We start from the raw sequence: 8,140 nt of genomic DNA on the forward strand, positions 1-8,140 counted from the left end.
AAGGATGGCACCCTCGGCAGTGTAGCACCTCTCCTTACACTGCCCTGCTCTATCAGCACTGGAAAGACGGCACGCCCCAGCAGAGTAGCACCTCTCCTTACACTGCCCTGCAGTATCAGCACTGGAAGGATGGCACACCCCAGCAGTGCAGCACCTGCCTTAGCATTTATCTGCAGTATCAGCACTGGAAGGATGGCACCCTCGGCAGTGTAGCACCTCTCCTTACACTGCCCTGCAGTATCAGCACTGGAAGGATGGTGTCCTCGACAGTGCAGCACCTCTCTGTACTCTGCCCTGCAGTATCAGCACTGGAGAGACAGCACCCCAGCATAGCAGCACCTCCTGCAGTATTGACCTTCAGTATCAGCACTGGAAGGATGCCCCCCCCCCCCCCCTGCAATGTAGCATCTCCCATAGCACTGCCCTGCAGTATCAGCACTTGGAGGATGGTGCTCCTGGAAGTGCAGCACATCTCCTGCACTGCCCTGCAATATCAACACTGGAAAGACGGAGCCCCTGGCAATGCACTGGGAGTGCAGCAGGTAACAAATCTCGCTTTCCTCTTGCGTCCCATTCGTCCTCCAAGATGGATTTTTTTCAGTTCTCTTGATCAAATCTCAGTCAAAGCCGGTGACAGCTGCGCGCCAGTGTGCCTCAGGTTTGAAAGACCCGGTCCCCTGGTGATGACGCCGAGTCTATGGGTCAGCTGTTTTCACTTCTCTTCTCCTCCCGTTCACTGCACTCAATTTCTTGGCAATCAGCTGGCGCTCCACACTCCCAGAGACTCCAACCAGGACGGCTTGATATCCTTTCACCTCCACAACCGGGCCCCCAGAATATTTGTTTTTTTGCGTGTATGTGACAGAAGGTTTTTGATTGTGGGTGTGTCGGAGAGTCAAGAGCTGTAGGTGGTTCTTTGTGTGGAAGGGAGGCTTCGTGTGTGTTTGTGTATTCTAGAGAGCTGCACCTCTTTCTGCTACCTTAACATACAGATAAAGTTTACTGAAAGAAATAAAATGCTCATTTCATAAGAGTAAAATAATCCAACCTCATTCCAACTGTTTGGGAAAGAAGAATTTTATTAGTATAATCTGCTTTCCTTTTCAAATTGATCATATAATGACAGTCTGTCTGAATTCCTAAGCCTGTGGGGGGATTGGGAGGAGGCTGATTGATGGGATGTTGTGGAAAAAAAAAGCACCAGAGGCAAGAGGTTAGTTTCACTTTGTCAAGAGTAGCCAACATTGCTTGGTCTCTGGTGTGAAATCAAGGCTGAGGCACAGGAACAGCCAAAGCAAGATAAAGAAAGTCGCTAGCTTTTTTGAAAGTTCACATCAGGGTATAAAGCACAGTGCAAACTCTTCCATGAGAAGCTGACTTAAAAGACTTTCAATCAGAAGAGACACCTGGAAACAAATCTTTTTTATTAGAAAGTTTGTTTTAGTATACAATTAACATCATACAAGTGTGGCTTCTGTGCCAGTTAATTGTTTAAAAGAGAAATATATCACTTTCCCAGCCCTATTAATTATGCCATAGTTGCTGACTTATACAAATAAAACAATTCAGATTGATAAACAGCTTTTAAGTATAATCTTTTTTTCATTCAAATGCATAATTATCTTGGAATATTTATTATCTGGTAACATCATTAGTTAGAAAATGTTATTAAGCTTATTACTTATTACGATACTGTGCCTTTTTTTCCCCCCCCTGTGGCTCCAGAGCTGGAGCCTGGTAAAAAACAGCTGGAGCCAATGCAGCGGTTTGGAACGGCTCTGGAGCCAAAGCAGAGTTTCCTGGAGTAGTCTAGAGCTGGAGTTGAAAGTCTCTCCTGGCTCTGGAGCTGGACCTAGACTACTGGAGCCACTCTGGAGCTGGAGCTGGCCAGAGCATTGCCAATCCTAGAACGGATGCCACCTTGACGTATCTGATAGAGTCGACACGCGTGGTAAGATTTTTCCAATGCCACAGAACTTCCACTAGTCATTTTGAAAGTTACACAGAGAAGCTGAAAAGTGACGCAGATGAAAATCGATTTTGACATGAGTTGTCCAGCACTTCCTGGAATGAAACTTAAAAAGATTTAGTCACTTAAGTCATGTTGTAGCAGCTTGCTGAATTTCCTCTGTCTACATTTGTACATTTGTTTTAGAATTTGCAGTCGCATGCCATACGCAACTGAGTCTGAAGCCTTGTTGGCTTCAGGGATCTCTGTCGCCTCTTATTCACAGGAAGGGAAGGAGCAGGCCTAGGGCAGTAGGCTTGGACTCTGATTGGTTCTCTCATCTCAGTAAGTCCTCCCTGGCCCTACTGGTCCTTCGAGAGCTGGGTCAAGTTCATCGATATTGGTCAATAGGGATGTGCAAGGGAAAAACTTTGTTTTTGGTTCGTTTGTGGGAGGGTTTTTCCCCCACAAATTTCGGTTCCTGGATTGCTTGATTCGTCTCATTCATGTGAAAAAAACGAATCAAACAATTAAAAAAAACAAACCAACCAAAACAGCCAAAAAACAAAAACAAGGCCTCCCTCTGACCCTACCAAAAATATACTGGGGCCAGGATCCCCTCCACCCCCACTTATCCGCTCTTGTGGGGATCTGCCAGCTAGGACTAGGCCAAAGCCTCAGACTTGCTTAGGCCGAGGCCATGATAGGTCGCTGCGGCCTTGTCCTACTCAAGGCTGACGCATTGGCCTAGGCCTGATGCCAGAGGCCAGGTTCTGATGCCAGTACCTCAGCCTGGACTTAGATCCAATGCTGCGATCCGACCCGGAGGTCAGTTCCCAATGCTGGGGCCTCGGCCCAGACTCAGGCCCGACTCTGTGACCCGACCCGGAGGTCAGTTCCCAATACTGGGGCCTCGGCCCAGACTCAGACCCGACTCTGTGACCTGACCCGGAGGTCAGTTCCCAATACTGGGGCCTCGGCCCAGACTCAGACCCGACTCTGTGACCTGACCCGGAGGTCAGTTCCCAATACTGGGACCTCGGCCCAGACTCAGACCCGACTCTGTGACCTGACCCAGAGGTCAGTTCCCAATACTGGGGCCTCAGCCCAGACTCAGGCCCGACTCTGTGACCTGACCCGGAGGTCAGTTCCCAATACTGGGGCCTCGGCCCAGACTCAGACCCGACTCTGTGACCTGACCCGGAGGTCAGTTCCCAATACTGGGACCTCGGCCCAGACTCAGACCCGACTCTGTGACCTGACCCGGAGGTCAGTTCCCAATACTGGGACCTCGGCCCAGACTCAGACCCGACTCTGTGACCTGACCCGGAGGTCAGTTCCCAATACTGGGGCCTCGGCCCAGACTCAGACCCGACTCTGTGACCTGACCCGGAGGTCAGTTCCCAATACTGGGGCCTCGGCCCAGACTCAGACCCGACTCTGTGACCTGACCCGGAGGTCAGTTCCTGATGCCTAGGTCGGAGCCTGAGCCCAGGTCCAATGCCGTGATCTAACCCGGGGCTGGGTCCTGATACTGGAGCCTCAGCCTGGACTCAGGCCCTGTGCCGTGACCCCAACTTCAGGCCAAGTCCTGGCACCTGAGCCTTGGCCTAGGCTGGTGCCCAAACCCAGACCTAAAGGCTGGGGTCTTTGCCTGGAGCCAGGCCCGATGCTGTGACTCAACCTAGAGGCCAGGTCCTGATGCTGGGGCTTATGTCTGGACCCAGGCCCAACGCTGTGATCCGGTCAGGAGGCCGGTTACCGAAGCCTGGACCGCGGCCCACGGTCGGGCCCAGGCTTGGGAGCTCCTCTTCTTCAGTGCTTGAAAGTCAAATGGTGCCGTCTGCTGGGGTTGCGCTGGAGTTAATTAATTCCAGCACATTCACGCCAGCAGACGGCACCATTTTGATGTATGGCAAAGCCGTACAATGCCACATATCAAAATGGCACCGTTTTTGGCTTTCAAGGGCCAAAGAAAGAAGAGGACCAAAGAAGAGGAGCTCCTGGGCCTGGGTTCTGAGGTCTGGGCCTGATCTGGATCAAGATCCAGATCTTGGGACCCATCCTCCTGGCTGAGGCCTTGGTGTCGGGCCTGGATCCGGGCACAGACACAGCATCGGGACCCAGTCTCTGGGTCAGGTTGCGGCATTGGATCTGGGCTCAGGCTCCAGCCTAGGTTGAGGCCCCGGCATTGGGACCCCCGTCTTCAGGTTGGACTGTGGTGTCAAGCCTGGGTTTCAGACCTGGCCTAGGGCGAAGCCACGGTGTCGGGACCCAGCCTTCCGGTTGGGTCGCAACAACAAGCCTGGATCTGGTCGAGATCTGGGCGTTGGGACCGAACCTCCAGGTCAGGTCACAGCATTGGGCCTGGGTCTGGGCTTTGGCTTAGGCCGAGACCCTGGCAATGGGACCTAGCCTTTGTCTGATATGTGACGAATTAAGTAGATTTTTGTTTTAAATTTTCGGGGGTCTCGGCCAAGGCTCCAGCTTCGGCCATGCCTCTGCCGAGATCCAAGCATCACATTTGGACCTAGGCCGCGGCCCCTGCTTTGGGCCTTGGCCTATACCCTAGGCGAGGCCCCTGCTTTGGGCCTAGACCTAGGCCCGATGCATAGGTTTAAAACGAAACGAATAAGGTTTGTTTCATTCAGAGGGGCCCCTGATTTGGTTCGGGGGGCTCCCAAATGAAACAAATTAGCCTTATTCATTGCATTTTGCTCTTGTTTTAATGAATGCTCTTGTTTTAAATGAATGCACATCCCTATTGGTCATTTCCATAATCTGCAGCCTAGGAAAAGTGCTGGACAGCTGTACAGTTCTGCAGTAGCCTTTGCATAAAAGCTTCCTAGAACAGGGACCCAAGGATCACAACGTTTTCTGAGGTGATTGCGCTGTCCCTGTTTATGCAGAGGTCATCTAAAGGCGCACTGGACTTTTGTCTGCTAAATTCCAGCAAAGCCTGCAAAAGCAGTAAGTTAACACCAGCTGCTAAAGGAAGGGCAGCTAAAATATTGTTGGTTCCTTTTCATTTTGGCTGGGGTTTTTTTTATTTTTTCCATTCGTTTTTGGAACTTATAAACACCATATTACGTCCCAAAAAAAAAAAAAATCACATTTTACATGTGCAAAAAATGTACCCGCACAAACCTCCAAAACCAAATTGAACATATGCATATCTTTAAGGGTGACCCCCACCACCTCCAACTCCCAGTTCCACATAAACCTAGGAGGGGCCATTTTGGCTGAGCTGGCAACAAAAAAAAAAAAAAAAAAAATTCTGACCGACAGCCTGGGCTGGATGTTATGCGAACACTGCAGGGGGGAGGGGCTCTGAGTTTGAGCTACACATTTGGAGGAGTAAAACAAAGTGAAAAGGGCACTTACTGGGGTGGGAGAAACGTGAGCTCATTGGGGGAGGGGGGGGGGGGGAATTCATTAGAGCTGGGCAGGAATCCCCGCCACCCCTCCCAGGTTTATAGACTAAAAAAAGTGCACAGACTGACCCGGTAAGGTGCTGGTAGCCGCAGCCTGTTGCCCTGCAGCGTGGCTAGCTTGCGCTTCCTTTATCACCTTGCACCGATCACCACCAACCTGCCGGCATTGGCCCAGTTGGTTTCCGGGGTGTTGTAGCTTGCTGTATATACGTGTGTGGTGGATTCCCCCACCCTTCTCTCTGATTTCTCTTCTTTTACAGTGAAATTGGGGCGTGGATGAGGATTATGGTAAGGGATGGTCAGGAGCCGTTGACGATGCATCTGGAACATTTTGTATTGCTATTATTTTTTTTTTTCACCTGTAATTTCTGGTCTCTGCTCGATAAATACAAAGAATTAAAAAAAATAAAATAAAATAAACAGGACAGGTGGCCGTCAAGAAGTGGGCACACACCTTGTATTCCAAGAACCAAGTAAAAATAGAAGCAATGCGATCAGGGCGAAAAAAAATAAAAAAGACCTACGAACACGGGCATTTGGATATTGTGAAGAGGAGCCAGCACAGCTAAATGAATATCTCGTGAGCAAGAATGATTTGTATCTGGTACAAAGGGTGCTCGTGGAAGGCCGTAAACTGTGTCATTGCATAAAACAGAAGAGGAGCACAGGAAAAACCTGTCCAGCAGATACGGCCAGGCCTGAAGTGTTCAGTGCACACACACAAGGCACGCAGAGCGCGGAGGGGGGATGGGCAGTCCCCATCAAAGGTAGCCGAGTGTAGTGGGGGAGGGCAGGGAGCACATCTGGCCCTTCCCATGATCTGAAATGCTGGGAGAGGGAAGAGGTAGGGCAAGATAGTAAGAACGTCGATAATAATAATAATGTCTGCACGTTTCTCAGAAGCTGCTACGCTGCCACACCCCTGGGAATCCTGCCCCCCCCCCTGCCTCCCCCTTTATCCTGAGATGTAGGGGTGGGAGGCTGTGAGTGTGGTGCACTCCCACCACTCCTTTCCCTATCCTCTCACGCACTCTGCCCTTTTCCATCTCTTGCCCCTTTCCTCTCCTCCCCTTTTCCTTCCCTCTGACTCTCACCCTTCCCTTCCCATTCACTCTGCTCCTTTCCCTCTCACCCTTTCCCTCCCTCTCCTCCTCACCCTTCCCTCTGATTCCCCTCCACCCTACTCTCTCTTTCCACCCCTTCCCTCTCTTCTCATTCACTCCCCGCCCCTCCTTTCCTTTCACTCCGACTTTCTACCCTACTCTCTCTTGCCCTCCCCCCTCCTTACACGCTCAACCCCCTTCCTGAGATATCTGCCTGGTCGTCTGCTGGCAGGGCCTGGCCTCCCCACTAGTGGCTCTGTGCCGCCTCTGGCAAGCTGCTTTTCTGGCGGCGGGGCCTGGTCTCCCTGCCAGTGGCTTTGTGCTAGCCTTGTGGGTTCGGGCAGTCTCCTCTTCCGCTGGTGGGTTCTGGGCTCCCCATGAAGAGTTCTGTGCAGCAGGATGGGTCCGGCAAGGTCCTCCTCCACCGGTAGGGCCTGGGAAACCCTGTCAGCCTTTCTGTCACCATCACTGCACACGGAGGAAAAACACAATTCTTCCACGGGCCACATTTGGCTGCGGGAACGAAAAAGTATGGCAGGACCACAAAAAAAAAACAAACAAACAAAAAACAGGCTTTAGTTTGGGCACCCCGGGGCCATGTCTTCGTATGAACACGGAGAGGAGAGAAGCGGTTCGGAAGGGGGCGTACTAACAACTCAACTCTCTACACAAAGAGGCTTACGGAACTCAAAATGCCTCTTCTGTAGGCAGGAAGGGAAAGGCTGGATATGACGGAAACATTCAAATATTTAGCGGGCGTCAGCACGGAAGAGGAAGGGGGCCTTGTCCACAGATAAATCCACTCTGAGCACAAGGGACCAAGATATGAAGCTGGAAGGAGGCAAGCTCAGAGGAAGAACATGACACTCTATTTTCTGGTGTGTAAGTGGCACCGTATAACCAGCCATTTTTACGAAAATGTTTGTAAGTAAGTAGCACCTTTATTTAAGACAAGACACACCTGTTTGTACAGAGACTGATGCGTTTATGCTATGTCCTACACCATGCCTGGATATCACTAACTAATCAGATTCAGAAAATCTTAATCTTCCCTGTCACTCAGAAAGAGGAGTATGCTAACCACGGTTATGGCGTGGGCGAGGATCAGGCGCACCAGGTGAGTGCCAAAAGTAAGTCCACTTAGTGGTGTTTGAGAGGCGGCACGGAGTGTTGCGGTCATAGGTGTCGCAGACTTTCTTACGGCAAAGAAACACTGTTCGGAGCAGGAGAAGAATGAGGAAGAGAGAGAGAGAAATCCGGCAGTATGTAGCAAAAACAGCATATAAGTCACACCATTGTATAAGAACATGAGAAGCTGCCATACCGGTTCAGACCAAGGGTCCATCAAGCACAGCATCCTGTTTCCAACAGAGGCCAATCCAGGCCACAAGAACCTGGCAAGTACCCAAATATTAAATAGATTCCAAGCTACTATTCCTTATTGATTAATAGCTCCTTATGGACTTCTTCTCTAGGAACTTATCCAAACCTTTTTTTAAACCCAGTTACACTAATTGCCGTAACCAAAAAAAGTGACTTGTACACCAGAAAATACGGTACTTCTTTACTGAGAGTTATGGATGCCCAGAATAGTCTTTCGGTAAAGGGACTAGTAAACAAAACAGGGATATAATTCAAGTATGATTGGGACAGAT

The 8,140-nt window shown here is 50.4% G+C and overlaps 1 long non-coding RNA gene across 1 annotated transcript; it reads right to left on the bottom strand.

Moving 5' to 3' along the window:
* Nucleotides 1-1,407: 1,407 nt before the first annotated feature.
* On the bottom strand, nucleotides 1,408-6,420 carry LOC115078405. Its single transcript, XR_003853113.1, has 2 exons — nucleotides 3,396-6,420; nucleotides 1,408-3,332 (listed from the first exon to the last, which is right to left on the bottom strand). It is a non-coding gene; the product is annotated as an uncharacterized LOC115078405 (long non-coding RNA).
* Between the last annotated feature and the right edge of the window lie 1,720 nt (nucleotides 6,421-8,140).

Source organism: Rhinatrema bivittatum, chromosome 1, assembly GCF_901001135.1.
Source record: "Rhinatrema bivittatum chromosome 1, aRhiBiv1.1, whole genome shotgun sequence".
Classification (NCBI taxonomy): Eukaryota; Metazoa; Chordata; class Amphibia; order Gymnophiona; family Rhinatrematidae; genus Rhinatrema; species Rhinatrema bivittatum.